This window comes from Ambystoma mexicanum, unplaced genomic scaffold (assembly GCF_040938575.1).
Source record: "Ambystoma mexicanum isolate Mex_15411 unplaced genomic scaffold, UKY_AmexF1_1 Mex_scaf1, whole genome shotgun sequence".
Classification (NCBI taxonomy): domain Eukaryota; kingdom Metazoa; phylum Chordata; class Amphibia; order Caudata; family Ambystomatidae; genus Ambystoma; species Ambystoma mexicanum.
This window is the reverse complement of record NW_027182324.1, coordinates 3742354-3770142: the sequence shown is the minus strand read 5'-3', so window position 1 is coordinate 3770142 and position 27789 is coordinate 3742354. Positions and strand designations below refer to the sequence as shown.

General features: G+C 41.1%; 10 non-coding genes across 10 annotated transcripts; all 10 read right to left on the bottom strand.

Moving 5' to 3' along the window:
* Positions 1-545: 545 nt before the first annotated feature.
* On the bottom strand, positions 546-619 carry TRNAT-AGU (transfer RNA threonine (anticodon AGU)). The gene has a single exon. It is a non-coding gene; the product is annotated as a tRNA-Thr (tRNA).
* Positions 620-3065: 2446 nt separating this feature from the next.
* On the bottom strand, positions 3066-3139 carry TRNAT-AGU (transfer RNA threonine (anticodon AGU)). Its single transcript has one exon. It is a non-coding gene; the product is annotated as a tRNA-Thr (tRNA).
* A 4967-nt stretch (positions 3140-8106) lies between these two features.
* Positions 8107-8180, bottom strand: TRNAT-AGU (transfer RNA threonine (anticodon AGU)). Its single transcript has one exon. It is a non-coding gene; the product is annotated as a tRNA-Thr (tRNA).
* Positions 8181-8945: 765 nt separating this feature from the next.
* TRNAT-AGU (transfer RNA threonine (anticodon AGU)) lies at positions 8946-9019 on the bottom strand. The gene has a single exon. It is a non-coding gene; the product is annotated as a tRNA-Thr (tRNA).
* A 2447-nt stretch (positions 9020-11466) lies between these two features.
* TRNAT-AGU (transfer RNA threonine (anticodon AGU)) lies at positions 11467-11540 on the bottom strand. The gene has a single exon. It is a non-coding gene; the product is annotated as a tRNA-Thr (tRNA).
* Positions 11541-12305: 765 nt separating this feature from the next.
* TRNAT-AGU (transfer RNA threonine (anticodon AGU)) lies at positions 12306-12379 on the bottom strand. The gene has a single exon. It is a non-coding gene; the product is annotated as a tRNA-Thr (tRNA).
* A 5805-nt stretch (positions 12380-18184) lies between these two features.
* On the bottom strand, positions 18185-18258 carry TRNAT-AGU (transfer RNA threonine (anticodon AGU)). Its single transcript has one exon. It is a non-coding gene; the product is annotated as a tRNA-Thr (tRNA).
* Positions 18259-20704: 2446 nt separating this feature from the next.
* On the bottom strand, positions 20705-20778 carry TRNAT-AGU (transfer RNA threonine (anticodon AGU)). The gene has a single exon. It is a non-coding gene; the product is annotated as a tRNA-Thr (tRNA).
* Positions 20779-23225: 2447 nt separating this feature from the next.
* TRNAT-AGU (transfer RNA threonine (anticodon AGU)) lies at positions 23226-23299 on the bottom strand. The gene has a single exon. It is a non-coding gene; the product is annotated as a tRNA-Thr (tRNA).
* A 765-nt stretch (positions 23300-24064) lies between these two features.
* On the bottom strand, positions 24065-24138 carry TRNAT-AGU (transfer RNA threonine (anticodon AGU)). The gene has a single exon. It is a non-coding gene; the product is annotated as a tRNA-Thr (tRNA).
* Between the last annotated feature and the right edge of the window lie 3651 nt (positions 24139-27789).

Genomic DNA, 27789 nt, shown 5'->3' with positions numbered 1-27789 from the left:
CAGGTTTGCACTCATGAATGTGGCAAAACATTCAAATCCGTAAGTGGGTGAACATTAAAGTCCTAGATGCTGCAAATCTCTATATCTGGATACGGAATGACTGAAAAAAGTTATGTCTCCAGTGTCAAAATGTGTGTAATGCACTAGTAATTCATTTCCTTTATTGACCAGTGAGGTAGCCATGTATGGAGGTGCTGTAGAGTGAAAATCAAGTTTCAAATGGCAGTGATCCATGTGCCTGGATAGCACAGTCGGTAGAGCATCAGACTTTTAATCTGAGGGTCCAGGGTTCAAGTCCCTGTTCAGGCGTACCTTTGCTTCTTTTACAAAAAATTAAGCAGGAAATATGAATTGCTCATTCTAATATGTGCTATTTCTGATGGCATCGCAACCTTGGGCAATATGACTCTAAGGTAGTGGAGTCCAGAGTTCTTGGATGCTTTGCCAACATATGAAGCCTGACTGTGCTTCTAAATAGCATGAAATAGCAATCTTTGTACAAAGTTTTAATATTGGGGAGACAGATTGGTCGAAAAAAAGCAGACAGGCGCTGCTGAGATTCGAACTCAGGATCTCCTGTTTACTAGACAGGCGCTTTAACCAACTAAGCCACAGCACCTTTTTTGCATCTGGTCTCCTTTCCTTCCTCATGTAATCATTTAGAAGTGAAATCCACTTTTTTAAGGCTGGGCTTCTGTTGCAATATAACTTTTCAAAATGTTTTCCAATTGACTGAAACTCCATTGCACAAAACAAGCATGTCATTAATCGTCGATTTAGAGTGGACTGCATTGCCCAGTGTGTGCATTGAGGAGCACATGTTCGTCTTTACTGGGGAGCAAGTTTGCACTCATGAATGTGGCAAAACATTCAAATCCGTAAGTGGGTGAACATTAAAGTCCTAGATGCTGCAAATCTCTATATCTGGATACGGAATGACTGAAAAAAGTTATGTCTCCAGTGTCGAAATGTGTGTAATGCACTAGTAATTCATTTCCTTTATTGACCAGTGAGGTAGCCATGTATGGAGGTGCTGTAGAGTGAAAATCAAGTTTCAAATGGGCAGTGATCCCTGTGCCTGGATAGCTCAGTCGGTAGAGCATCAGACTTTTAATCTGAGGGTCCAGGGTTCAAGTCCCTGTTCAGGCGTACCTTTGCTTCTTTTACAAAAAATTAAGCAGGAAATATGAATTGCTCATTCTAATATGTGCTGTTTCTGATGGCATCGCAACCTTGGGCAATATGACTCTAAGGTAGTGGAGTCCAGAGTTCTTGGATGCTTTGCCAACATTTCAAGCCTGACTGTGCTTCTAAATAGCATGAAATAGCAATCTTTGTACAAAGTTTTAATATTGGGGAGACAGATTGGTCGAAAAAAAAGCAGACAGGCGCTGCTGAGATTCGAACTCAGGATCTCCTGTTTACTAGACAGGCGCTTTAACCAACTAAGCCACAGCCCCTTTTTTGCATCTGGTCTCCTTTCCTTCCTCATGTAATCAATCAGAAGTGAAATCCACTTTTTTAAGGCTGGGCTTCTGTTGCAATATAACTTTTCAAAATGTTTTCCAATTGACTGAAACTCCATTGCACAAAACGAGCATGTCATTAATCGTCGATTTAGAGTGGACTGCATTGCCCAGTGTGTGCATTGAGGAGCACATGTTCGTCTTTACTGGGGAGCAAGTTTGCACTCATGAATGTGGCAAAACATTCAAATCCGTAAGTGGGTGAACATTAAAGTCCTAGATGCTGCAAATCTCTATATCTGGATACGGAATGACTGAAAAAAGTTATGTCTCCAGTGTCAAAATGTGTGTAATGCACTAGTAATTCATTTCCTTTATTGACCAGTGAGGTAGCCATGTATGGAGGTGCTGTAGAGTGAAAATCAAGTTTCAAATGGGCAGTGATCCCTGTGCCTGGATAGCTCAGTCGGTAGAGCATCAGACTTTTAATCTGAGGGTCCAGGGTTCAAGTCCCTGTTCAGGCGTACCTTTGCTTCTTTTACAAAAAATTAAGCAGGAAATATGAATTGCTCATTCTAATATGTGCTATTTCTGATGGCATCGCAACCTTGGGCAATATGACTCTAAGGTAGTGGAGTCCAGAGTTCTTGGATGCTTTGCCAACATATCAAGCCTGACTGTGCTTCTAAATAGCATGAAATAGCAATCTTTGTACAAAGTTTTAATATTGGGGAGACAGATTGGTCGAAAAAAAGCAGACAGGCGCTGCTGAGATTCTAACTCAGGATCTCCTGTTTACTAGACAGGCGCTTTAACCAACTAAGCCACAGCACCTTTTTTGCATCTGGTCTCCTTTCCTTCCTCGTGTAATCATTTAGAAGTGAAATCCACTTTTTTAAGGCTGGGCTTCTGTTGCAATATAACTTTTCAAAATGTTTTCCAATTGACTGAAACTCCATTGCACAAAACGAGCATGTCATTAATCGTCGATTTAGAGTGGACTGCATTGCCCAGTGTGTGCATTGAGGAGCACATGTTCGTATTTACTGGGGAGCAAGTTTGCACTCATGAATGTGGCAAAACATTCAAATCCGTAAGTGGGTGAACATTAAAGTCCTAGATGCTGCAAATCTCTATATCTGGATACGGAATGACTGAAAAAAGTTATGTCTCCAGTGTCAAAATGTGTGTAATGCACTAGTAATTCATTTCCTTTATTGACCAGTGAGGTAGCCATGTATGGAGGTGCTGTAGAGTGAAAATCAAGTTTCAAATGGCAGTGATCCATGTGCCTGGATAGCTCAGTCGGTAGAGCATCAGAGTTTTAATCTGAGGGTCCAGGGTTCAAGTCCCTGTTCAGGCGTACCTTTGCTTCTTTTACAAAAAATTAAGCAGGAAATATGAATTGCTCATTCTAATATGTGCTATTTCTGATGGCATCGCAACCTTGGGCAATATGACTCTAAGGTAGTGGAGTCCAGAGTTCTTGGATGCTTTGCCAACATATGAAGCCTGACTGTGCTTCTAAATAGCATGAAATAGCAATCTTTGTACAAAGTTTTAATATTGGGGAGACAGATTGGTCGAAAAAAAGCAGACAGGCGCTGCTGAGATTCGAACTCAGGATCTCCTGTTTACTAGACAGGCGCTTTAACCAACTAAGCCACAGCACCTTTTTTGCATCTGGTCTCCTTTCCTTCCTCATGTAATCATTTAGAAGTGAAATCCACTTTTTTAAGGCTGGGCTTCTGTTGCAATATAACTTTTCAAAATGTTTTCCAATTGACTGAAACTCCATTGCACAAAACAAGCATGTCATTAATCGTCGATTTAGAGTGGACTGCATTGCCCAGTGTGTGCATTGAGGAGCACATGTTCGTCTTTACTGGGGAGCAAGTTTGCACTCATGAATGTGGCAAAACATTCAAATCCGTAAGTGGGTGAACATTAAAGTCCTAGATGCTGCAAATCTCTATATCTGGATACGGAATGACTGAAAAAAGTTATGTCTCCAGTGTCGAAATGTGTGTAATGCACTAGTAATTCATTTCCTTTATTGACCAGTGAGGTAGCCATGTATGGAGGTGCTGTAGAGTGAAAATCAAGTTTCAAATGGGCAGTGATCCATGTGTCTGGATAGCTCAGTCGGTAGAGCATCAGACTTTTAATCTGAGGGTCCAGGGTTCAAGTCCCTGTTCAGGCGTACCTTTGCTTCTTTTAGAAAAAATTAAGCAGGAAATATGAATTGCTCATTCTAATATGTGCTGTTTCTGATGGCATCGCAACCTTGGGCAATATGACTCTAAGGTAGTGGAGTCCAGAGTTCTTGGATGCTTTGCCAACATTTCAAGCCTGACTGTGCTTCTAAATAGCATGAAATAGCAATCTTTGTACAAAGTTTTAATATTGGGGAGACAGATTGGTCGAAAAAAAAGCAGACAGGCGCTGCTGAGATTCGAACTCAGTATCTCCTGTTTACTAGACAGGCGCTTTAACCAACTAAGCCACAGCCCCTTTTTTGCATCTGGTCTCCTTTCCTTCCTCATGTAATCAATCAGAAGTGAAATCCACTTTTTTAAGGCTGGGCTTCTGTTGCAATATAACTTTTCAAAATGTTTTCCAATTGACTGAAACTCCATTGCACAAAACGAGCATGTCATTAATCGTCGATTTAGAGTGAACTGCATTGCCCAGTGTGTGCATTGAGGAGCACATGTTCGTCTTTACTGGGGAGCAAGTTTGCACTCATGAATGTGGCAAAACATTCAAATCCGTAAGTGGGTGAACATTAAAGTCCTAGATGCTGCAAATCTCTATATCTGGATACGGAATGACTGAAAAAAGTTATGTCTCCAGTGTCAAAATGTGTGTAATGCACTAGTAATTCATTTCCTTTATTGACCAGTGAGGTAGCCATGTATGGAGGTGCTGTAGAGTGAAAATCAAGTTTCAAATGGGCAGTGATCCCTGTGCCTGGATAGCTCAGTCGGTAGAGCATCAGACTTTTAATCTGAGGGTCCAGGGTTCAAGTCCCTGTTCAGGCGTACCTTTGCTTCTTTTACAAAAAATTAAGCAGGAAATATGAATTGCTCATTCTAATATGTGCTATTTCTGATGGCATCGCAACCTTGGGCAATATGACTCTAAGGTAGTGGAGTCCAGAGTTCTTGGATGCTTTGCCAACATATCAAGCCTGACTGTGCTTCTAAATAGCATGAAATAGCAATCTTTGTACAAAGTTTTAATATTGGGGAGACAGATTGGTCGAAAAAAAGCAGACAGGCGCTGTTGAGATTCTAACTCAGGATCTCCTGTTTACTAGACAGGCGCTTTAACCAACTAAGCCATAGCACCTTTTTTGCATCTGGTCTCCTTTCCTTCCTCGTGTAATCATTTAGAAGTGAAATCCACTTTTTTAAGGCTGGGCTTCTGTTGCAATATAACTTTTCAAAATGTTTTCCAATTGACTGAAACTCCATTGCACAAAACGAGCATGTCATTAATCGTCGATTTAGAGTGGACTGCATTGCCCAGTGTGTGCATTGAGGAGCACATGTTCGTATTTACTGGGGAGCAAGTTTGCACTCATGAATGTGGCAAAACATTCAAATCCGTAAGTGGGTGAACATTAAAGTCCTAGATGCTGCAAATCTCTATATCTGGATACGGAATGACTGAAAAAAGTTATGTCTCCAGTGTCAAAATGTGTGTAATGCACTAGTAATTCATTTCCTTTATTGACCAGTGAGGTAGCCATGTATGGAGGTGCTGTAGAGTGAAAATCAAGTTTCAAATGGCAGTGATTCATGTGCATGGATAGCTCAGTCGGTAGAGCATCAGACTTTTAATCTGAGGGTCCAGGGTTCAAGTCCCTGTTCAGGCGTACCTTTGCTTCTTTTACAAAAAATTAAGCAGGAAATATGAATTGCTCATTCTAATATGTGCTATTTCTGATGGCATCGCAACCTTGGGCAATATGACTCTAAGGTAGTGGAGTCCAGAGTTCTTGGATGCTTTGCCAACATATCAAGCCTGACTGTGCTTCTAAATAGCATGAAATAGCAATCTTTGTACAAAGTTTTAATATTGGGGAGACAGATTGGTCGAAAAAAAGCAGACAGGCGCTGCTGAGATTCTAACTCAGGATCTCCTGTTTACTAGACAGGCGCTTTAACCAACTAAGCCACAGCACCTTTTTTGCATCTGGTCTCCTTTCCTTCCTCATGTAATCATTTAGAAGTGAAATCCACTTTTTTAAGGCTGGGCTTCTGTTGCAATATAACTTTTCAAAATGTTTTCCAATTGACTGAAACTCCATTGCACAAAACGAGCATGTCATTAATCGTCGATTTAGAGTGGACTGCATTGCCCAGTGTGTGCATTGAGGAGCACATGTTCGTATTTACTGGGGAGCAAGTTTGCACTCATGAATGTGGCAAAACATTCAAATCCGTAAGTGGGTGAACATTAAAGTCCTAGATGCTGCAAATCTCTATATCTGGATACGGAATGACTGAAAAAAGTTATGTCTCCAGTGTCGAAATGTGTGTAATGCACTAGTAATTCATTTCCTTTATTGACCAGTGAGGTAGCCATGTATGGAGGTGCTGTAGAGTGAAAATCAAGTTTCAAATGGGCAGTGATCCCTGTGCCTGGATAGCTCAGTCGGTAGAGCATCAGACTTTTAATCTGAGGGTCCAGGGTTCAAGTCCCTGTTCAGGCGTACCTTTGCTTCTTTTACAAAAAATTAAGCAGGAAATATGAATTGCTCATTCTAATATGTGCTGTTTCTGATGGCATCGCAACCTTGGGCAATATGACTCTAAGGTAGTGGAGTCCAGAGTTCTTGGATGCTTTGCCAACATTTCAAGCCTGACTGTGCTTCTAAATAGCATGAAATAGCAATCTTTGTACAAAGTTTTAATATTGGGGAGACAGATTGGTCGAAAAAAAAGCAGACAGGCGCTGCTGAGATTCGAACTCAGGATCTCCTGTTTACTAGACAGGCGCTTTAACCAACTAAGCCACAGCCCCTTTTTTGCATCTGGTCTCCTTTCCTTCCTCATGTAATCAATCAGAAGTGAAATCCACTTTTTTAAGGCTGGGCTTCTGTTGCAATATAACTTTTCAAAATGTTTTCCAATTGACTGAAACTCCATTGCACAAAACGAGCATGTCATTAATCGTCGATTTAGAGTGGACTGCATTGCCCAGTGTGTGCATTGAGGAGCACATGTTCGTCTTTACTGGGGAGCAAGTTTGCACTCATGAATGTGGCAAAACATTCAAATCCGTAAGTGGGTGAACATTAAAGTCCTAGATGCTGCAAATCTCTATATCTGGATACGGAATGACTGAAAAAAGTTATGTCTCCAGTGTCAAAATGTGTGTAATGCACTAGTAATTCATTTCCTTTATTGACCAGTGAGGTAGCCATGTATGGAGGTGCTGTAGAGTGAAAATCAAGTTTCAAATGGGCAGTGATCCCTGTGCCTGGATAGCTCAGTCGGTAGAGCATCAGACTTTTAATCTGAGGGTCCAGGGTTCAAGTCCCTGTTCAGGCGTACCTTTGCTTCTTTTACAAAAAATTAAGCAGGAAATATGAATTGCTCATTCTAATATGTGCTGTTTCTGATGGCATCGCAACCTTGGGCAATATGACTCTAAGGTAGTGGAGTCCAGAGTTCTTGGATGCTTTGCCAACATTTCAAGCCTGACTGTGCTTCTAAATAGCATGAAATAGCAATCTTTGTACAAAGTTTTAATATTGGGGAGACAGATTGGTCGAAAAAAAAGCAGACAGGCGCTGCTGAGATTCGAACTCAGGATCTCCTGTTTACTAGACAGGCGCTTTAACCAACTAAGCCACAGCCCCTTTTTTGCATCTGGTCTCCTTTCCTTCCTCATGTAATCAATCAGAAGTGAAATCCACTTTTTTAAGGCTGGGCTTCTGTTGCAATATAACTTTTCAAAATGTTTTCCAATTGACTGAAACTCCATTGCACAAAACGAGCATGTCATTAATCGTCGATTTAGAGTGGACTGCATTGCCCAGTGTGTGCATTGAGGAGCACATGTTCGTATTTACTGGGGAGCAAGTTTGCACTCATGAATGTGGCAAAACATTCAAATCCGTAAGTGGGTGAACATTAAAGTCCTAGATGCTGCAAATCTCTATATCTGGATACGGAATGACTGAAAAAAGTTATGTCTCCAGTGTCAAAATGTGTGTAATGCACTAGTAATTCATTTCCTTTATTGACCAGTGAGGTAGCCATGTATGGAGGTGCTGTAGAGTGAAAATCAAGTTTCAAATGGCAGTGATCCATGTGCCTGGATAGCTCAGTCGGTAGAGCATCAGACTTTTAATCTGAGGGTCCAGGGTTCAAGTCCCTGTTCAGGCGTACCTTTGCTTCTTTTACAAAAAATTAAGCAGGAAATATGAATTGCTCATTCTAATATGTGCTATTTCTGATGGCATCGCAACCTTGGGCAATATGACTCTAAGGTAGTGGAGTCCAGAGTTCTTGGATGCTTTGCCAACATATGAAGCCTGACTGTGCTTCTAAATAGCATGAAATAGCAATCTTTGTACAAAGTTTTAATATTGGGGAGACAGATTGGTCGAAAAAAAGCAGACAGGCGCTGCTGAGATTCGAACTCAGGATCTCCTGTTTACTAGACAGGCGCTTTAACCAACTAAGCCACAGCACCTTTTTTGCATCTGGTCTCCTTTCCTTCCTCATGTAATCATTTAGAAGTGAAATCCACTTTTTTAAGGCTGGGCTTCTGTTGCAATATAACTTTTCAAAATGTTTTCCAATTGACTGAAACTCCATTGCACAAAACAAGCATGTCATTAATCGTCGATTTAGAGTGGACTGCATTGCCCAGTGTGTGCATTGAGGAGCACATGTTCGTCTTTACTGGGGAGCAAGTTTGCACTCATGAATGTGGCAAAACATTCAAATCCGTAAGTGGGTGAACATTAAAGTCCTAGATGCTGCAAATCTCTATATCTGGATACGGAATGACTGAAAAAAGTTATGTCTCCAGTGTCAAAATGTGTGTAATGCACTAGTAATTCATTTCCTTTATTGACCAGTGAGGTAGCCATGTATGGAGGTGCTGTAGAGTGAAAATCAAGTTTCAAATGGCAGTGATCCATGTGCCTGGATAGCTCAGTCGGTAGAGCATCAGACTTTTAATCTGAGGGTCCAGGGTTCAAGTCCCTGTTCAGGCGTACCTTTGCTTCTTTTACAAAAAATTAAGCAGGAAATATGAATTGCTCATTCTAATATGTGCTATTTCTGATGGCATCGCAACCTTGGGCAATATGACTCTAAGGTAGTGGAGTCCAGAGTTCTTGGATGCTTTGCCAACATATGAAGCCTGACTGTGCTTCTAAATAGCATGAAATAGCAATCTTTGTACAAAGTTTTAATATTGGGGAGACAGATTGGTCGAAAAAAAGCAGACAGGCGCTGCTGAGATTCGAACTCAGGATCTCCTGTTTACTAGACAGGCGCTTTAACCAACTAAGCCACAGCACCTTTTTTGCATCTGGTCTCCTTTCCTTCCTCATGTAATCATTTAGAAGTGAAATCCACTTTTTTAAGGCTGGGCTTCTGTTGCAATATAACTTTTCAAAATGTTTTCCAATTGACTGAAACTCCATTGCACAAAACAAGCATGTCATTAATCGTCGATTTAGAGTGGACTGCATTGCCCAGTGTGTGCATTGAGGAGCACATGTTCGTCTTTACTGGGGAGCAAGTTTGCACTCATGAATGTGGCAAAACATTCAAATCCGTAAGTGGGTGAACATTAAAGTCCTAGATGCTGCAAATCTCTATATCTGGATACGGAATGACTGAAAAAAGTTATGTCTCCAGTGTCGAAATGTGTGTAATGCACTAGTAATTCATTTCCTTTATTGACCAGTGAGGTAGCCATGTATGGAGGTGCTGTAGAGTGAAAATCAAGTTTCAAATGGGCAGTGATCCCTGTGCCTGGATAGCTCAGTCGGTAGAGCATCAGACTTTTAATCTGAGGGTCCAGGGTTCAAGTCCCTGTTCAGGCGTACCTTTGCTTCTTTTACAAAAAATTAAGCAGGAAATATGAATTGCTCATTCTAATATGTGCTGTTTCTGATGGCATCGCAACCTTGGGCAATATGACTCTAAGGTAGTGGAGTCCAGAGTTCTTGGATGCTTTGCCAACATTTCAAGCCTTACTGTGCTTCTAAATAGCATGAAATAGCAATCTTTGTACAAAGTTTTAATATTGGGGAGACAGATTGGTCGAAAAAAAAGCAGACAGGCGCTGCTGAGATTCGAACTCAGGATCTCCTGTTTACTAGACAGGCGCTTTAACCAACTAAGCCACAGCCCCTTTTTTGCATCTGGTCTCCTTTCCTTCCTCATGTAATCAATCAGAAGTGAAATCCACTTTTTTAAGGCTGGGCTTCTGTTGCAATATAACTTTTCAAAATGTTTTCCAATTGACTGAAACTCCATTGCACAAAACGAGCATGTCATTAATCGTCGATTTAGAGTGGACTGCATTGCCCAGTGTGTGCATTGAGGAGCACATGTTCGTCTTTACTGGGGAGCAAGTTTGCACTCATGAATGTGGCAAAACATTCAAATCCGTAAGTGGGTGAACATTAAAGTCCTAGATGCTGCAAATCTCTATATCTGGATACGGAATGACTGAAAAAAGTTATGTCTCCAGTGTCAAAATGTGTGTAATGCACTAGTAATTCATTTCCTTTATTGACCAGTGAGGTAGCCATGTATGGAGGTGCTGTAGAGTGAAAATCAAGTTTCAAATGGGCAGTGATCCCTGTGCCTGGATAGCTCAGTCGGTAGAGCATCAGACTTTTAATCTGAGGGTCCAGGGTTCAAGTCCCTGTTCAGGCGTACCTTTGCTTCTTTTACAAAAAATTAAGCAGGAAATATGAATTGCTCATTCTAATATGTGCTGTTTCTGATGGCATCGCAACCTTGGGCAATATGACTCTAAGGTAGTGGAGTCCAGAGTTCTTGGATGCTTTGCCAACATTTCAAGCCTGACTGTGCTTCTAAATAGCATGAAATAGCAATCTTTGTACAAAGTTTTAATATTGGGGAGACAGATTGGTCGAAAAAAAAGCAGACAGGCGCTGCTGAGATTCGAACTCAGGATCTCCTGTTTACTAGACAGGCGCTTTAACCAACTAAGCCACAGCCCCTTTTTTGCATCTGGTCTCCTTTCCTTCCTCATGTAATCAATCAGAAGTGAAATCCACTTTTTTAAGGCTGGGCTTCTGTTGCAATATAACTTTTCAAAATGTTTTCCAATTGACTGAAACTCCATTGCACAAAACGAGCATGTCATTAATCGTCGATTTAGAGTGGACTGCATTGCCCAGTGTGTGCATTGAGGAGCACATGTTCGTATTTACTGGGGAGCAAGTTTGCACTCATGAATGTGGCAAAACATTCAAATCCGTAAGTGGGTGAACATTAAAGTCCTAGATGCTGCAAATCTCTATATCTGGATACGGAATGACTGAAAAAAGTTATGTCTCCAGTGTCAAAATGTGTGTAATGCACTAGTAATTCATTTCCTTTATTGACCAGTGAGGTAGCCATGTATGGAGGTGCTGTAGAGTGAAAATCAAGTTTCAAATGGCAGTGATCCATGTGCCTGGATAGCTCAGTCGGTAGAGCATCAGACTTTTAATCTGAGGGTCCAGGGTTCAAGTCCCTGTTCAGGCGTACCTTTGCTTCTTTTACAAAAAATTAAGCAGGAAATATGAATTGCTCATTCTAATATGTGCTATTTCTGATGGCATCGCAACCTTGGGCAATATGACTCTAAGGTAGTGGAGTCCAGAGTTCTTGGATGCTTTGCCAACATATGAAGCCTGACTGTGCTTCTAAATAGCATGAAATAGCAATCTTTGTACAAAGTTTTAATATTGGGGAGACAGATTGGTCGAAAAAAAGCAGACAGGCGCTGCTGAGATTCGAACTCAGGATCTCCTGTTTACTAGACAGGCGCTTTAACCAACTAAGCCACAGCACCTTTTTTGCATCTGGTCTCCTTTCCTTCCTCATGTAATCATTTAGAAGTGAAATCCACTTTTTTAAGGCTGGGCTTCTGTTGCAATATAACTTTTCAAAATGTTTTCCAATTGACTGAAACTCCATTGCACAAAACAAGCATGTCATTAATCGTCGATTTAGAGTGGACTGCATTGCCCAGTGTGTGCATTGAGGAGCACATGTTCGTCTTTACTGGGGAGCAAGTTTGCACTCATGAATGTGGCAAAACATTCAAATCCGTAAGTGGGTGAACATTAAAGTCCTAGATGCTGCAAATCTCTATATCTGGATACGGAATGACTGAAAAAAGTTATGTCTCCAGTGTCAAAATGTGTGTAATGCACTAGTAATTCATTTCCTTTATTGACCAGTGAGGTAGCCATGTATGGAGGTGCTGTAGAGTGAAAATCAAGTTTCAAATGGCAGTGATCCATGTGCCTGGATAGCTCAGTCGGTAGAGCATCAGACTTTTAATCTGAGGGTCCAGGGTTCAAGTCCCTGTTCAGGCGTACCTTTGCTTCTTTTACAAAAAATTAAGCAGGAAATATGAATTGCTCATTCTAATATGTGCTATTTCTGATGGCATCGCAACCTTGGGCAATATGACTCTAAGGTAGTGGAGTCCAGAGTTCTTGGATGCTTTGCCAACATATGAAGCCTGACTGTGCTTCTAAATAGCATGAAATAGCAATCTTTGTACAAAGTTTTAATATTGGGGAGACAGATTGGTCGAAAAAAAGCAGACAGGCGCTGCTGAGATTCGAACTCAGGATCTCCTGTTTACTAGACAGGCGCTTTAACCAACTAAGCCACAGCACCTTTTTTGCATCTGGTCTCCTTTCCTTCCTCATGTAATCATTTAGAAGTGAAATCCACTTTTTTAAGGCTGGGCTTCTGTTGCAATATAACTTTTCAAAATGTTTTCCAATTGACTGAAACTCCATTGCACAAAACAAGCATGTCATTAATCGTCGATTTAGAGTGGACTGCATTGCCCAGTGTGTGCATTGAGGAGCACATGTTCGTCTTTACTGGGGAGCAAGTTTGCACTCATGAATGTGGCAAAACATTCAAATCCGTAAGTGGGTGAACATTAAAGTCCTAGATGCTGCAAATCTCTATATCTGGATACGGAATGACTGAAAAAAGTTATGTCTCCAGTGTCGAAATGTGTGTAATGCACTAGTAATTCATTTCCTTTATTGACCAGTGAGGTAGCCATGTATGGAGGTGCTGTAGAGTGAAAATAAAGTTTCAAATGGGCAGTGATCCCTGTGCCTGGATAGCTCAGTCGGTAGAGCATCAGACTTTTAATCTGAGGGTCCAGGGTTCAAGTCCCTGTTCAGGCGTACCTTTGCTTCTTTTACAAAAAATTAAGCAGGAAATATGAATTGCTCATTCTAATATGTGCTGTTTCTGATGGCATCGCAACCTTGGGCAATATGACTCTAAGGTAGTGGAGTCCAGAGTTCTTGGATGCTTTGCCAACATTTCAAGCCTTACTGTGCTTCTAAATAGCATGAAATAGCAATCTTTGTACAAAGTTTTAATATTGGGGAGACAGATTGGTCGAAAAAAAAGCAGACAGGCGCTGCTGAGATTCGAACTCAGGATCTCCTGTTTACTAGACAAGCGCTTTAACCAACTAAGCCACAGCCCCTTTTTTGCATCTGGTCTCCTTTCCTTCCTCATGTAATCAATCAGAAGTGAAATCCACTTTTTTAAGGCTGGGCTTCTGTTGCAATATAACTTTTCAAAATGTTTTCCAATTGACTGAAACTCCATTGCACAAAACGAGCATGTCATTAATCGTCGATTTAGAGTGGACTGCATTGCCCAGTGTGTGCATTGAGGAGCACATGTTCGTCTTTACTGGGGAGCAAGTTTGCACTCATGAATGTGGCAAAACATTCAAATCCGTAAGTGGGTGAACATTAAAGTCCTAGATGCTGCAAATCTCTATATCTGGATACGGAATGACTGAAAAAAGTTATGTCTCCAGTGTCAAAATGTGTGTAATGCACTAGTAATTCATTTCCTTTATTGACCAGTGAGGTAGCCATGTATGGAGGTGCTGTAGAGTGAAAATCAAGTTTCAAATGGGCAGTGATCCCTGTGCCTGGATAGCTCAGTCGGTAGAGCATCAGACTTTTAATCTGAGGGTCCAGGGTTCAAGTCCCTGTTCAGGCGTACCTTTGCTTCTTTTACAAAAAATTAAGCAGGAAATATGAATTGCTCATTCTAATATGTGCTATTTCTGATGGCATCGCAACCTTGGGCAATATGACTCTAAGGTAGTGGAGTCCAGAGTTCTTGGATGCTTTGCCAACATATCCAAGCCTGACTGTGCTTCTAAATAGCATGAAATAGCAATCTTTGTACAAAGTTTTAATATTGGGGAGACAGATTGGTCGAAAAAAAGCAGACAGGCGCTGCTGAGATTCTAACTCAGGATCTCCTGTTTACTAGACAGGCGCTTTAACCAACTAAGCCACAGCACCTTTTTTGCATCTGGTCTCCTTTCCTTCCTCGTGTAATCATTTAGAAGTGAAATCCACTTTTTTAAGGCTGGGCTTCTGTTGCAATATAACTTTTCAAAATGTTTTCCAATTGACTGAAACTCCATTGCACAAAACGAGCATGTCATTAATCGTCGATTTAGAGTGGACTGCATTGCCCAGTGTGTGCATTGAGGAGCACATGTTCGTATTTACTGGGGAGCAAGTTTGCACTCATGAATGTGGCAAAACATTCAAATCCGTAAGTGGGTGAACATTAAAGTCCTAGATGCTGCAAATCTCTATATCTGGATACGGAATGACTGAAAAAAGTTATGTCTCCAGTGTCAAAATGTGTGTAATGCACTAGTAATTCATTTCCTTTATTGACCAGTGAGGTAGCCATGTATGGAGGTGCTGTAGAGTGAAAATCAAGTTTCAAATGGCAGTGATCCATGTGCATGGATAGCTCAGTCGGTAGAGCATCAGACTTTTAATCTGAGGGTCCAGGGTTCAAGTCCCTGTTCAGGCGTACCTTTGCTTCTTTTACAAAAAATTAAGCAGGAAATATGAATTGCTCATTCTAATATGTGCTATTTCTGATGGCATCGCAACCTTGGGCAATATGACTCTAAGGTAGTGGAGTCCAGAGTTCTTGGATGCTTTGCCAACATATCAAGCCTGACTGTGCTTCTAAATAGCATGAAATAGCAATCTTTGTACAAAGTTTTAATATTGGGGAGACAGATTGGTCGAAAAAAAGCAGACAGGCGCTGCTGAGATTCTAACTCAGGATCTCCTGTTTATTAGACAGGCGCTTTAACCAACTAAGCCACAGCACCTTTTTTGCATCTGGTCTCCTTTCCTTCCTCATGTAATCATTTAGAAGTGAAATCCACTTTTTTAAGGCTGGGCTTCTGTTGCAATATAACTTTTCAAAATGTTTTCCAATTGACTGAAACTCCATTGCACAAAACGAGCATGTCATTAATCGTCGATTTAGAGTGGACTGCATTGCCCAGTGTGTGCATTGAGGAGCACATGTTCGTATTTACTGGGGAGCAAGTTTGCACTCATGAATGTGGCAAAACATTCAAATCCGTAAGTGGGTGAACATTAAAGTCCTAGATGCTGCAAATCTCTATATCTGGATACGGAATGACTGAAAAAAGTTATGTCTCCAGTGTCAAAATGTGTGTAATGCACTAGTAATTCATTTCCTTTATTGACCAGTGAGGTAGCCATGTATGGAGGTGCTGTAGAGTGAAAATCAAGTTTCAAATGGGCAGTGATCCCTGTGCCTGGATAGCTCAGTCGGTAGAGCATCAGACTTTTAATCTGAGGGTCCAGGGTTCAAGTCCCTGTTCAGGCGTACCTTTGCTTCTTTTACAAAAAATTAAGCAGGAAATATGAATTGCTCATTCTAATATGTGCTGTTTCTGATGGCATCGCAACCTTGGGCAATATGACTCTAAGGTAGTGGAGTCCAGAGTTCTTGGATGCTTTGCCAACATTTCAAGCCTGACTGTGCTTCTAAATAGCATGAAATAGCAATCTTTGTACAAAGTTTTAATATTGGGGAGACAGATTGGTCGAAAAAAAAGCAGACAGGCGCTGCTGAGATTCGAACTCAGGATCTCCTGTTTACTAGACAGGCGCTTTAACCAACTAAGCCACAGCCCCTTTTTTGCATCTGGTCTCCTTTCCTTCCTCATGTAATCAATCAGAAGTGAAATCCACTTTTTTAAGGCTGGGCTTCTGTTGCAATATAAATTTTCAAAATGTTTTCCAATTGACTGAAACTCCATTGCACAAAACGAGCATGTCATTAATCGTCGATTTAGAGTGGACTGCATTGCCCAGTGTGTGCATTGAGGAGCACATGTTCGTCTTTACTGGGGAGCAAGTTTGCACTCATGAATGTGGCAAAACATTCAAATCCGTAAGTGGGTGAACATTAAAGTCCTAGATGCTGCAAATCTCTATATCTGGATACGGAATGACTGAAAAAAGTTATGTCTCCAGTGTCAAAATGTGTGTAATGCACTAGTAATTCATTTCCTTTATTGACCAGTGAGGTAGCCATGTATGGAGGTGCTGTAGAGTGAAAATCAAGTTTCAAATGGCAGTGATTCATGTGCATGGATAGCTCAGTCGGTAGAGCATCAGACTTTTAATCTGAGGGTCCAGGGTTCAAGTCCCTGTTCAGGCGTACCTTTGCTTCTTTTACAAAAAATTAAGCAGGAAATATGAATTGCTCATTCTAATATGTGCTATTTCTGATGGCATCGCAACCTTGGGCAATATGACTCTAAGGTAGTGGAGTCCAGAGTTCTTGGATGCTTTGCCAACATATCAAGCCTGACTGTGCTTCTAAATAGCATGAAATAGCAATCTTTGTACAAAGTTTTAATATTGGGGAGACAGATTGGTCGAAAAAAAGCAGACAGGCGCTGCTGAGATTCTAACTCAGGATCTCCTGTTTACTAGACAGGCGCTTTAACCAACTAAGCCACAGCACCTTTTTTGCATCTGTTCTCCTTTCCTTCCTCATGTAATCATTTAGAAGTGAAATCCACTTTTTTAAGGCTGGGCTTCTGTTGCAATATAACTTTTCAAAATGTTTTCCAATTGACTGAAACTCCATTGCACAAAACGAGCATGTCATTAATCGTCGATTTAGAGTGGACTGCATTGCCCAGTGTGTGCATTGAGGAGCACATGTTCGTATTTACTGGGGAGCAAGTTTGCACTCATGAATGTGGCAAAACATTCAAATCCGTAAGTGGGTGAACATTAAAGTCCTAGATGCTGCAAATCTCTATATCTGGATACGGAATGACTGAAAAAAGTTATGTCTCCAGTGTCAAAATGTGTGTAATGCACTAGTAATTCATTTCCTTTATTGACCAGTGAGGTAGCCATGTATGGAGGTGCTGTAGAGTGAAAATCAAGTTTCAAATGGCAGTGATCCATGTGCATGGATAGCTCAGTCGGTAGAGCATCAGACTTTTAATCTGAGGGTCCAGGGTTCAAGTCCCTGTTCAGGCGTACCTTTGCTTCTTTTACAAAAAATTAAGCAGGAAATATGAATTGCTCATTCTAATATGTGCTATTTCTGATGGCATCGCAACCTTGGGCAATATGACTCTAAGGTAGTGGAGTCCAGAGTTCTTGGATGCTTTGCCAACATATCAAGCCTGACTGTGCTTCTAAATAGCATGAAATAGCAATCTTTGTACAAAGTTTTAATATTGGGGAGACAGATTGGTCGAAAAAAAGCAGACAGGCGCTGCTGAGATTCTAACTCAGGATCTCCTGTTTACTAGACAGGCGCTTTAACCAACTAAGCCACAGCACCTTTTTTGCATCTGGTCTCCTTTCCTTCCTCATGTAATCATTTAGAAGTGAAATCCACTTTTTTAAGGCTGGGCTTCTGTTGCAATATAACTTTTCAAAATGTTTTCCAATTGACTGAAACTCCATTGCACAAAACGAGCATGTCATTAATCGTCGATTTAGAGTGGACTGCATTGCCCAGTGTGTGCATTGAGGAGCACATGTTCGTATTTACTGGGGAGCAGGTTTGCACTCATGAATGTGGCAAAACATTCAAATCCGTAAGTGGGTGAACATTAAAGTCCTAGATGCTGCAAATCTCTATATCTGGATACGGAATGACTGAAAAAAGTTATGTCTCCAGTGTCAAAATGTGTGTAATGCACTAGTAATTCATTTCCTTTATTGACCAGTGAGGTAGCCATGTATGGAGGTGCTGTAGAGTGAAAATCAAGTTTCAAATGGCAGTGATCCATGTGCCTGGATAGCACAGTCGGTAGAGCATCAGACTTTTAATCTGAGGGTCCAGGGTTCAAGTCCCTGTTCAGGCGTACCTTTGCTTCTTTTACAAAAAATTAAGCAGGAAATATGAATTGCTCATTCTAATATGTGCTATTTCTGATGGCATCGCAACCTTGGGCAATATGACTCTAAGGTAGTGGAGTCCAGAGTTCTTGGATGCTTTGCCAACATATGAAGCCTGACTGTGCTTCTAAATAGCATGAAATAGCAATCTTTGTACAAAGTTTTAATATTGGGGAGACAGATTGGTCGAAAAAAAGCAGACAGGCGCTGCTGAGATTCGAACTCAGGATCTCCTGTTTACTAGACAGGCGCTTTAACCAACTAAGCCACAGCACCTTTTTTGCATCTGGTCTCCTTTCCTTCCTCATGTAATCATTTAGAAGTGAAATCCACTTTTTTAAGGCTGGGCTTCTGTTGCAATATAACTTTTCAAAATGTTTTCCAATTGACTGAAACTCCATTGCACAAAACAAGCATGTCATTAATCGTCGATTTAGAGTGGACTGCATTGCCCAGTGTGTGCATTGAGGAGCACATGTTCGTCTTTACTGGGGAGCAAGTTTGCACTCATGAATGTGGCAAAACATTCAAATCCGTAAGTGGGTGAACATTAAAGTCCTAGATGCTGCAAATCTCTATATCTGGATACGGAATGACTGAAAAAAGTTATGTCTCCAGTGTCGAAATGTGTGTAATGCACTAGTAATTCATTTCCTTTATTGACCAGTGAGGTAGCCATGTATGGAGGTGCTGTAGAGTGAAAATCAAGTTTCAAATGGGCAGTGATCCCTGTGCCTGGATAGCTCAGTCGGTAGAGCATCAGACTTTTAATCTGAGGGTCCAGGGTTCAAGTCCCTGTTCAGGCGTACCTTTGCTTCTTTTACAAAAAATTAAGCAGGAAATATGAATTGCTCATTCTAATATGTGCTGTTTCTGATGGCATCGCAACCTTGGGCAATATGACTCTAAGGTAGTGGAGTCCAGAGTTCTTGGATGCTTTGCCAACATTTCAAGCCTGACTGTGCTTCTAAATAGCATGAAATAGCAATCTTTGTACAAAGTTTTAATATTGGGGAGACAGATTGGTCGAAAAAAAAGCAGACAGGCGCTGCTGAGATTCGAACTCAGGATCTCCTGTTTACTAGACAGGCGCTTTAACCAACTAAGCCACAGCCCCTTTTTTGCATCTGGTCTCCTTTCCTTCCTCATGTAATCAATCAGAAGTGAAATCCACTTTTTTAAGGCTGGGCTTCTGTTGCAATATAACTTTTCAAAATGTTTTCCAATTGACTGAAACTCCATTGCACAAAACGAGCATGTCATTAATCGTCGATTTAGAGTGGACTGCATTGCCCAGTGTGTGCATTGAGGAGCACATGTTCGTCTTTACTGGGGAGCAAGTTTGCACTCATGAATGTGGCAAAACATTCAAATCCGTAAGTGGGTGAACATTAAAGTCCTAGATGCTGCAAATCTCTATATCTGGATACGGAATGACTGAAAAAAGTTATGTCTCCAGTGTCAAAATGTGTGTAATGCACTAGTAATTCATTTCCTTTATTGACCAGTGAGGTAGCCATGTATGGAGGTGCTGTAGAGTGAAAATCAAGTTTCAAATGGGCAGTGATCCCTGTGCCTGGATAGCTCAGTCGGTAGAGCATCAGACTTTTAATCTGAGGGTCCAGGGTTCAAGTCCCTGTTCAGGCGTACCTTTGCTTCTTTTACAAAAAATTAAGCAGGAAATATGAATTGCTCATTCTAATATGTGCTATTTCTGATGGCATCGCAACCTTGGGCAATATGACTCTAAGGTAGTGGAGTCCAGAGTTCTTGGATGCTTTGCCAACATATCAAGCCTGACTGTGCTTCTAAATAGCATGAAATAGCAATCTTTGTACAAAGTTTTAATATTGGGGAGACAGATTGGTCGAAAAAAAGCAGACAGGCGCTGCTGAGATTCTAACTCAGGATCTCCTGTTTACTAGACAGGCGCTTTAACCAACTAAGCCACAGCACCTTTTTTGCATCTGGTCTCCTTTCCTTCCTCGTGTAATCATTTAGAAGTGAAATCCACTTTTTTAAGGCTGGGCTTCTGTTGCAATATAACTTTTCAAAATGTTTTCCAATTGACTGAAACTCCATTGCACAAAACGAGCATGTCATTAATCGTCGATTTAGAGTGGACTGCATTGCCCAGTGTGTGCATTGAGGAGCACATGTTCGTATTTACTGGGGAGCAAGTTTGCACTCATGAATGTGGCAAAACATTCAAATCCGTAAGTGGGTGAACATTAAAGTCCTAGATGCTGCAAATCTCTATATCTGGATACGGAATGACTGAAAAAAGTTATGTCTCCAGTGTCAAAATGTGTGTAATGCACTAGTAATTCATTTCCTTTATTGACCAGTGAGGTAGCCATGTATGGAGGTGCTGTAGAGTGAAAATCAAGTTTCAAATGGCAGTGATCCATGTGCCTGGATAGCTCAGTCGGTAGAGCATCAGACTTTTAATCTGAGGGTCCAGGGTTCAAGTCCCTGTTCAGGCGTACCTTTGCTTCTTTTACAAAAAATTAAGCAGGAAATATGAATTGCTCATTCTAATATGTGCTATTTCTGATGGCATCGCAACCTTGGGCAATATGACTCTAAGGTAGTGGAGTCCAGAGTTCTTGGATGCTTTGCCAACATATGAAGCCTGACTGTGCTTCTAAATAGCATGAAATAGCAATCTTTGTACAAAGTTTTAATATTGGGGAGACAGATTGGTCGAAAAAAAGCAGACAGGCGCTGCTGAGATTCGAACTCAGGATCTCCTGTTTACTAGACAGGCGCTTTAACCAACTAAGCCACAGCACCTTTTTTGCATCTGGTCTCCTTTCCTTCCTCATGTAATCATTTAGAAGTGAAATCCACTTTTTTAAGGCTGGGCTTCTGTTGCAATATAACTTTTCAAAATGTTTTCCAATTGACTGAAACTCCATTGCACAAAACAAGCATGTCATTAATCGTCGATTTAGAGTGGACTGCATTGCCCAGTGTGTGCATTGAGGAGCACATGTTCGTCTTTACTGGGGAGCAAGTTTGCACTCATGAATGTGGCAAAACATTCAAATCCGTAAGTGGGTGAACATTAAAGTCCTAGATGCTGCAAATCTCTATATCTGGATACGGAATGACTGAAAAAAGTTATGTCTCCAGTGTCGAAATGTGTGTAATGCACTAGTAATTCATTTCCTTTATTGACCAGTGAGGTAGCCATGTATGGAGGTGCTGTAGAGTGAAAATCAAGTTTCAAATGGGCAGTGATCCCTGTGCCTGGATAGCTCAGTCGGTAGAGCATCAGACTTTTAATCTGAGGGTCCAGGGTTCAAGTCCCTGTTCAGGCGTACCTTTGCTTCTTTTACAAAAAATTAAGCAGGAAATATGAATTGCTCATTCTAATATGTGCTGTTTCTGATGGCATCGCAACCTTGGGCAATATGACTCTAAGGTAGTGGAGTCCAGAGTTCTTGGATGCTTTGCCAACATTTCAAGCCTTACTGTGCTTCTAAATAGCATGAAATAGCAATCTTTGTACAAAGTTTTAATATTGGGGAGACAGATTGGTCGAAAAAAAAGCAGACAGGCGCTGCTGAGATTCGAACTCAGGATCTCCTGTTTACTAGACAGGCGCTTTAACCAACTAAGCCACAGCCCCTTTTTTGCATCTGGTCTCCTTTCCTTCCTCATGTAATCAATCAGAAGTGAAATCCACTTTTTTAAGGCTGGGCTTCTGTTGCAATATAACTTTTCAAAATGTTTTCCAATTGACTGAAACTCCATTGCACAAAACGAGCATGTCATTAATCGTCGATTTAGAGTGGACTGCATTGCCCAGTGTGTGCATTGAGGAGCACATGTTCGTCTTTACTGGGGAGCAAGTTTGCACTCATGAATGTGGCAAAACATTCAAATCCGTAAGTGGGTGAACATTAAAGTCCTAGATGCTGCAAATCTCTATATCTGGATACGGAATGACTGAAAAAAGTTATGTCTCCAGTGTCAAAATGTGTGTAATGCACTAGTAATTCATTTCCTTTATTGACCAGTGAGGTAGCCATGTATGGAGGTGCTGTAGAGTGAAAATCAAGTTTCAAATGGGCAGTGATCCCTGTGCCTGGATAGCTCAGTCGGTAGAGCATCAGACTTTTAATCTGAGGGTCCAGGGTTCAAGTCCCTGTTCAGGCGTACCTTTGCTTCTTTTACAAAAAATTAAGCAGGAAATATGAATTGCTCATTCTAATATGTGCTGTTTCTGATGGCATCGCAACCTTGGGCAATATGACTCTAAGGTAGTGGAGTCCAGAGTTCTTGGATGCTTTGCCAACATTTCAAGCCTGACTGTGCTTCTAAATAGCATGAAATAGCAATCTTTGTACAAAGTTTTAATATTGGGGAGACAGATTGGTCGAAAAAAAAGCAGACAGGCGCTGCTGAGATTCGAACTCAGGATCTCCTGTTTACTAGACAGGCGCTTTAACCAACTAAGCCACAGCCCCTTTTTTGCATCTGGTCTCCTTTCCTTCCTCATGTAATCAATCAGAAGTGAAATCCACTTTTTTAAGGCTGGGCTTCTGTTGCAATATAACTTTTCAAAATGTTTTCCAATTGACTGAAACTCCATTGCACAAAACGAGCATGTCATTAATCGTCGATTTAGAGTGGACTGCATTGCCCAGTGTGTGCATTGAGGAGCACATGTTCGTATTTACTGGGGAGCAAGTTTGCACTCATGAATGTGGCAAAACATTCAAATCCGTAAGTGGGTGAACATTAAAGTCCTAGATGCTGCAAATCTCTATATCTGGATACGGAATGACTGAAAAAAGTTATGTCTCCAGTGTCAAAATGTGTGTAATGCACTAGTAATTCATTTCCTTTATTGACCAGTGAGGTAGCCATGTATGGAGGTGCTGTAGAGTGAAAATCAAGTTTCAAATGGCAGTGATCCATGTGCCTGGATAGCTCAGTCGGTAGAGCATCAGACTTTTAATCTGAGGGTCCAGGGTTCAAGTCCCTGTTCAGGCGTACCTTTGCTTCTTTTACAAAAAATTAAGCAGGAAATATGAATTGCTCATTCTAATATGTGCTATTTCTGATGGCATCGCAACCTTGGGCAATATGACTCTAAGGTAGTGGAGTCCAGAGTTCTTGGATGCTTTGCCAACATATGAAGCCTGACTGTGCTTCTAAATAGCATGAAATAGCAATCTTTGTACAAAGTTTTAATATTGGGGAGACAGATTGGTCGAAAAAAAGCAGACAGGCGCTGCTGAGATTCGAACTCAGGATCTCCTGTTTACTAGACAGGCGCTTTAACCAACTAAGCCACAGCACCTTTTTTGCATCTGGTCTCCTTTCCTTCCTCATGTAATCATTTAGAAGTGAAATCCACTTTTTTAAGGCTGGGCTTCTGTTGCAATATAACTTTTCAAAATGTTTTCCAATTGACTGAAACTCCATTGCACAAAACAAGCATGTCATTAATCGTCGATTTAGAGTGGACTGCATTGCCCAGTGTGTGCATTGAGGAGCACATGTTCGTCTTTACTGGGGAGCAAGTTTGCACTCATGAATGTGGCAAAACATTCAAATCCGTAAGTGGGTGAACATTAAAGTCCTAGATGCTGCAAATCTCTATATCTGGATACGGAATGACTGAAAAAAGTTATGTCTCCAGTGTCAAAATGTGTGTAATGCACTAGTAATTCATTTCCTTTATTGACCAGTGAGGTAGCCATGTATGGAGGTGCTGTAGAGTGAAAATCAAGTTTCAAATGGCAGTGATCCATGTGCCTGGATAGCTCAGTCGGTAGAGCATCAGACTTTTAATCTGAGGGTCCAGGGTTCAAGTCCCTGTTCAGGCGTACCTTTGCTTCTTTTACAAAAAATTAAGCAGGAAATATGAATTGCTCATTCTAATATGTGCTATTTCTGATGGCATCGCAACCTTGGGCAATATGACTCTAAGGTAGTGGAGTCCAGAGTTCTTGGATGCTTTGCCAACATATGAAGCCTGACTGTGCTTCTAAATAGCATGAAATAGCAATCTTTGTACAAAGTTTTAATATTGGGGAGACAGATTGGTCGAAAAAAAGCAGACAGGCGCTGCTGAGATTCGAACTCAGGATCTCCTGTTTACTAGACAGGCGCTTTAACCAACTAAGCCACAGCACCTTTTTTGCATCTGGTCTCCTTTCCTTCCTCATGTAATCATTTAGAAGTGAAATCCACTTTTTTAAGGCTGGGCTTCTGTTGCAATATAACTTTTCAAAATGTTTTCCAATTGACTGAAACTCCATTGCACAAAACAAGCATGTCATTAATCGTCGATTTAGAGTGGACTGCATTGCCCAGTGTGTGCATTGAGGAGCACATGTTCGTCTTTACTGGGGAGCAAGTTTGCACTCATGAATGTGGCAAAACATTCAAATCCGTAAGTGGGTGAACATTAAAGTCCTAGATGCTGCAAATCTCTATATCTGGATACGGAATGACTGAAAAAAGTTATGTCTCCAGTGTCGAAATGTGTGTAATGCACTAGTAATTCATTTCCTTTATTGACCAGTGAGGTAGCCATGTATGGAGGTGCTGTAGAGTGAAAATAAAGTTTCAAATGGGCAGTGATCCCTGTGCCTGGATAGCTCAGTCGGTAGAGCATCAGACTTTTAATCTGAGGGTCCAGGGTTCAAGTCCCTGTTCAGGCGTACCTTTGCTTCTTTTACAAAAAATTAAGCAGGAAATATGAATTGCTCATTCTAATATGTGCTGTTTCTGATGGCATCGCAACCTTGGGCAATATGACTCTAAGGTAGTGGAGTCCAGAGTTCTTGGATGCTTTGCCAACATTTCAAGCCTTACTGTGCTTCTAAATAGCATGAAATAGCAATCTTTGTACAAAGTTTTAATATTGGGGAGACAGATTGGTCGAAAAAAAAGCAGACAGGCGCTGCTGAGATTCGAACTCAGGATCTCCTGTTTACTAGACAAGCGCTTTAACCAACTAAGCCACAGCCCCTTTTTTGCATCTGGTCTCCTTTCCTTCCTCATGTAATCAATCAGAAGTGAAATCCACTTTTTTAAGGCTGGGCTTCTGTTGCAATATAACTTTTCAAAATGTTTTCCAATTGACTGAAACTCCATTGCACAAAACGAGCATGTCATTAATCGTCGATTTAGAGTGGACTGCATTGCCCAGTGTGTGCATTGAGGAGCACATGTTCGTCTTTACTGGGGAGCAAGTTTGCACTCATGAATGTGGCAAAACATTCAAATCCGTAAGTGGGTGAACATTAAAGTCCTAGATGCTGCAAATCTCTATATCTGGATACGGAATGACTGAAAAAAGTTATGTCTCCAGTGTCAAAATGTGTGTAATGCACTAGTAATTCATTTCCTTTATTGACCAGTGAGGTAGCCATGTATGGAGGTGCTGTAGAGTGAAAATCAAGTTTCAAATGGGCAGTGATCCCTGTGCCTGGATAGCTCAGTCGGTAGAGCATCAGACTTTTAATCTGAGGGTCCAGGGTTCAAGTCCCTGTTCAGGCGTACCTTTGCTTCTTTTACAAAAAATTAAGCAGGAAATATGAATTGCTCATTCTAATATGTGCTATTTCTGATGGCATCGCAACCTTGGGCAATATGACTCTAAGGTAGTGGAGTCCAGAGTTCTTGGATGCTTTGCCAACATATCCAAGCCTGACTGTGCTTCTAAATAGCATGAAATAGCAATCTTTGTACAAAGTTTTAATATTGGGGAGACAGATTGGTCGAAAAAAAGCAGACAGGCGCTGCTGAGATTCTAACTCAGGATCTCCTGTTTACTAGACAGGCGCTTTAACCAACTAAGCCACAGCACCTTTTTTGCATCTGGTCTCCTTTCCTTCCTCGTGTAATCATTTAGAAGTGAAATCCACTTTTTTAAGGCTGGGCTTCTGTTGCAATATAACTTTTCAAAATGTTTTCCAATTGACTGAAACTCCATTGCACAAAACGAGCATGTCATTAATCGTCGATTTAGAGTGGACTGCATTGCCCAGTGTGTGCATTGAGGAGCACATGTTCGTATTTACTGGGGAGCAAGTTTGCACTCATGAATGTGGCAAAACATTCAAATCCGTAAGTGGGTGAACATTAAAGTCCTAGATGCTGCAAATCTCTATATCTGGATACGGAATGACTGAAAAAAGTTATGTCTCCAGTGTCAAAATGTGTGTAATGCACTAGTAATTCATTTCCTTTATTGACCAGTGAGGTAGCCATGTATGGAGGTGCTGTAGAGTGAAAATCAAGTTTCAAATGGCAGTGATCCATGTGCATGGATAGCTCAGTCGGTAGAGCATCAGACTTTTAATCTGAGGGTCCAGGGTTCAAGTCCCTGTTCAGGCGTACCTTTGCTTCTTTTACAAAAAATTAAGCAGGAAATATGAATTGCTCATTCTAATATGTGCTATTTCTGATGGCATCGCAACCTTGGGCAATATGACTCTAAGGTAGTGGAGTCCAGAGTTCTTGGATGCTTTGCCAACATATCAAGCCTGACTGTGCTTCTAAATAGCATGAAATAGCAATCTTTGTACAAAGTTTTAATATTGGGGAGACAGATTGGTCGAAAAAAAGCAGACAGGCGCTGCTGAGATTCTAACTCAGGATCTCCTGTTTATTAGACAGGCGCTTTAACCAACTAAGCCACAGCACCTTTTTTGCATCTGGTCTCCTTTCCTTCCTCATGTAATCATTTAGAAGTGAAATCCACTTTTTTAAGGCTGGGCTTCTGTTGCAATATAACTTTTCAAAATGTTTTCCAATTGACTGAAACTCCATTGCACAAAACGAGCATGTCATTAATCGTCGATTTAGAGTGGACTGCATTGCCCAGTGTGTGCATTGAGGAGCACATGTTCGTATTTACTGGGGAGCAAGTTTGCACTCATGAATGTGGCAAAACATTCAAATCCGTAAGTGGGTGAACATTAAAGTCCTAGATGCTGCAAATCTCTATATCTGGATACGGAATGACTGAAAAAAGTTATGTCTCCAGTGTCAAAATGTGTGTAATGCACTAGTAATTCATTTCCTTTATTGACCAGTGAGGTAGCCATGTATGGAGGTGCTGTAGAGTGAAAATCAAGTTTCAAATGGGCAGTGATCCCTGTGCCTGGATAGCTCAGTCGGTAGAGCATCAGACTTTTAATCTGAGGGTCCAGGGTTCAAGTCCCTGTTCAGGCGTACCTTTGCTTCTTTTACAAAAAATTAAGCAGGAAATATGAATTGCTCATTCTAATATGTGCTGTTTCTGATGGCATCGCAACCTTGGGCAATATGACTCTAAGGTAGTGGAGTCCAGAGTTCTTGGATGCTTTGCCAACATTTCAAGCCTGACTGTGCTTCTAAATAGCATGAAATAGCAATCTTTGTACAAAGTTTTAATATTGGGGAGACAGATTGGTCGAAAAAAAAGCAGACAGGCGCTGCTGAGATTCGAACTCAGGATCTCCTGTTTACTAGACAGGCGCTTTAACCAACTAAGCCACAGCCCCTTTTTTGCATCTGGTCTCCTTTCCTTCCTCATGTAATCAATCAGAAGTGAAATCCACTTTTTTAAGGCTGGGCTTCTGTTGCAATATAAATTTTCAAAATGTTTTCCAATTGACTGAAACTCCATTGCACAAAACGAGCATGTCATTAATCGTCGATTTAGAGTGGACTGCATTGCCCAGTGTGTGCATTGAGGAGCACATGTTCGTCTTTACTGGGGAGCAAGTTTGCACTCATGAATGTGGCAAAACATTCAAATCCGTAAGTGGGTGAACATTAAAGTCCTAGATG